Here is a 3,884-nt window from a genome sequence, read left to right as displayed (position 1 = left end):
ATTTCATCACTTATGTTTATTATAGTTTTCAATTTTTTGCAAACATCAACTCTAAAATTTTCATTTTTTTGTGATCTATTTGCCTTATCTTTTTGTTTAGGAGAAAATTGGGAGAGTAAAAGGTCAAATTTGGATTTGAAAAAAAATTGAACATCCAAAATGGAAATGCACAAATGCTGAGAGAGATAATTCCAAAAAATATCTATGATTTTTAAGGATTGTAAACTCATTTAGTTTTTTATTATTCCGTTTAGCAATCATCAGGAAAGGGCGGGCGAGGAATTTTTAACTGTGTGTTGACTCCCAAATCATAAGTCATTTCTAACAAAAATTGTAGTTGTTACACATCATTAATCGATCAAAACATTTAAGATGATCTATGATTGTTAGGTCCGCTTTTTTTTCAAATAGGAAAAAAGTGGGTTGTTTCGCTCTGGTAAATATCCCACCGCACGTTAACTTGAGAATTTAATTTTTCTACTCCTTGAAATTTTTGGATCATTAGTTCCTCTGCATCTTCAACATGTTTCAGGCATGCACATCCACAACATTTAAAACATGTTTGGATAAATTAGAAATCTCTTTCTTATAAAATTCTACCAAGCTATTAGGGGTTGTACTAACGGAATTTCCCAAACATGGATAACAAAACTTTGGCGTTCATTTTTAGTGCATGAAATAATTTCCTTCACTTACATTTATTATAGTTTTGAATTATTTGATTACATAAACTCTGAAATTTTCATTTTCTTGTGATCTATTTGCCTTATCTTTTTGTTTACGAGAAAAATGGAAGAGTGAAAACTCAAATTTGGATTTGAAAAAAAAATGAACATCCAAAATAGAAATGCACAAATGCTGAGAGTGATAATTCCAAAAAGTTTCTGTGATTTTAAAGGATTGTAAACTCTTTTAGTTTTTTATATATTTGGTTTTGCAATCATCGGAAGAGGGGGACAAGGCATTTTAAACTGAGTGTTGTCTCCCAAACCATAGGTCATTTATAAAAAAAATTCTATTCGTTACACATCATTAATCGGTCAAAACATTTACGATGATCTATAATTGTTAGGTACGCATTTTGTAAAATGCACAAAACGTGGGTTGTTTGGCTCTAATAAATATCCCACAACAAGTTAACTTCAGAATTTAATTTTTTCTACTCCTTGAAATTTTTGGATCATAAGGTCTTTTACATCTTCAACATGTTTCCGACATGCATATCCACCACATTTAAAACATGTTAGGATCAATTAGAAATCTCTTTCTTATAAAATTCAACCAAGCTATTAGGGGTTGTACAAGTGGAATTTCCCAAACATGGATAACAAAACTTTGGTGTTTATTTTTAGTGCGGGAAATAATTTTTTCACTTACATTTATTATAGTTTTCAATTTTTTGCATACATAAACTCTAAAATTTTCATTTTGTTGTGATCTATTTGCCTTATCTTTTTTTTTACGAGAAAAAATGGGAGTGAAAACTCAAGTTTGGATTTAAAAAAAAATGAACATCCAAAATAGAAATGCACAAATGCTGAGAGAGATAATTCCAAAAAGTATCTGTGATTTTTAAGGATTGTAAAATCTTTTAGGTTTTTTTATTATAGGTTTTACAATCATCGAAAAAGAGCGGGTGCGGCATTTTTAACAGAGTGTTGACTCCCAAACCATAAGCTATTTCTGACCAAAATTATAGTTGTTGCACATCATTAATTGATGAAAAATTTTAAGATGATCTATGATTTTTAGGTCCTTTTTTTAAAAAAATAGACAAAAAGAAGGTTGTTTTGCTCTTGTAAATATCCCACTGCACGTTAACTTGAGAATTTAATTTTTGCTACTCCTTGAAATTTTTGGATCATTAGGTCATTTGCATCTTCAATATGTCTCAGGCATGCATTTCCTCCAGATTTAAAACAAGTTAAGATTAATTAGAAATCTCTTTCTTAAAAAATTCCACCAAGGTATTAGGCGTTGTACAAGCGAAATTACCCAAAAATGGATAAAAAAATTTTGGTGTTCATTTTTAGTGCGTGAAATAATTTTCTGCACTTATATTGATTTTAGTTTTTAATTTTTTGCATACATAAACTCTAAAAATTCATTTTGTTGTGATCTATTTGCCTTATCTTTTTGTTTACGAAAAAAATGGGATAGTGAAAGCTCAAGTTAGGATTTGAAAAAAAATTTATCATCCAAAATGGAAATGCACAAATACTAAAAGAGATAATTCCAATAAGTAACTGTGATTTTTATGGATTGTAAAATCTTTTAGTTTTTTATATATTAGGTTTTTCAATCATCGGAAAAGGGAGGGGGGGGGGGGGGGGGGGGGGGGGGGGGGGCAATGAATTTTTGACTGAGTGTTGACTCCAAAACCATTAGTCATTTCTAAAAAAAATTATAGTAGTTACACATCATTAATCGATCAAAACATTTACGATGATTAATGATTGTTAGGTCCTTTTTTTTAAAATAAGCAAAAACTTGGTTGTTTAGCTCTAGTAAATTTCCCACCGCACGTTCTCTTGAGAATTTAATTATTTGTACTCCTTGAAATTTTTGGATCTTTAGGTCATTTGCATCTTCAACATGTTTCGGGCTTGCATATCCACCACATTGAAAACATGTTAGGATCAATTAGAAATCTCTTTCTGATAAATTTCCACCAAGCTATTAGGGGTTGTACTAGTGGAATTTCCCAAACATGGATAACAAAATTTTGGTGTTCATATTTAGTGTGTGAAATAAATTTCTTCACTAACATTTAGTATAATTATCAATTTTTTGCGGACATAAACTCTAAAATTTTCATTTTGTTGTGATTTATTTGCCTTATCTTTTTGTTTAGGAGAAAAATGGGAGAGTGAAAATTCAAGTTTGGATTTGAAATAAAATTGAACATCCTAAATGGAAATGTACAAATGCTGAGAGAGAGATAATTCCAAAAAGTATCTGTGATTTTTTAGGATTGTAAACTCTTTTAGTGTTTTATACATTAGGTTTTGCAATCATTGGAAAAGGGGGTGCGAGGAATTTTTAATTGAGTGTTGACTCCCAAACCATAGGTAATTTCTAAAAAAAATTGTAGCAGTTACACATCATTAATCGATCAAAATATTTACGACGATAGATGATTATTAGGTCCACTTTTTGTAAAATAGGCAAAAAGTGGATTGTTTCGCTCTGGTAAATATCCCACCGCACGTTAACTTGAGAATTTAATTTTTTCTACTTGTTGAAATTTTTGGATCCTTAGGTCTTTTGCATCTTCAACATGTTTCGGGCATGCATATCCACCACATTTAAAACATGTTAGGATCAATTAGAAATCTCTTTCTTATAATATTCCACCAAGCTATTTCGGGTTGTACTAGTGGAATTTCCCAAAAATGGATAACAAAACTTTGGTGATCATTTTTATTGTGTGAAAATATTTTCTTCACTTAAATTTATTATAGTTTTCAATTTTTTGCATACAGAAACTCTAAAATTTTCATTTCGTTGAGATCCATTTGCCTTATCTTTTTGTTTCGAGGATAATGGGACAATGAAAACTTAAGTTTGGATTTGAAAAAAAATTTAACATCCAAAATGAAAATGCAGATATGCTAAGAGAGATAATTCCAAAAAGTATCAGTGATTTTTAAGGATTGTAAACTATTTAAATTTTTAATATATTAGGTTTCGTAATCATCAGAAAAGGGAGGGTGAGGCATTTTTAACCGATTGTTGACACCCAAACCATAAGTCATTTCTAACAAAAATTACAGCCGTTACACATCATTAATCGATCAAAACATTTACGATGATCTATGATTGTTAGGTCCACTTTTTGTAAAATAGGCAAAAATTGGGTTGTTTTGCTCTAGTAAATATCC

Source organism: Aristolochia californica, unplaced genomic scaffold, assembly GCF_029961685.1.
Source record: "Aristolochia californica isolate CCGP_79_NKW_82.1479 unplaced genomic scaffold, dmAriCali1.0.hap1 SCAF_6, whole genome shotgun sequence".
Classification (NCBI taxonomy): Eukaryota; Viridiplantae; Streptophyta; class Magnoliopsida; order Piperales; family Aristolochiaceae; genus Aristolochia; species Aristolochia californica.
Note: the sequence above shows the minus strand (reverse complement) of the source record.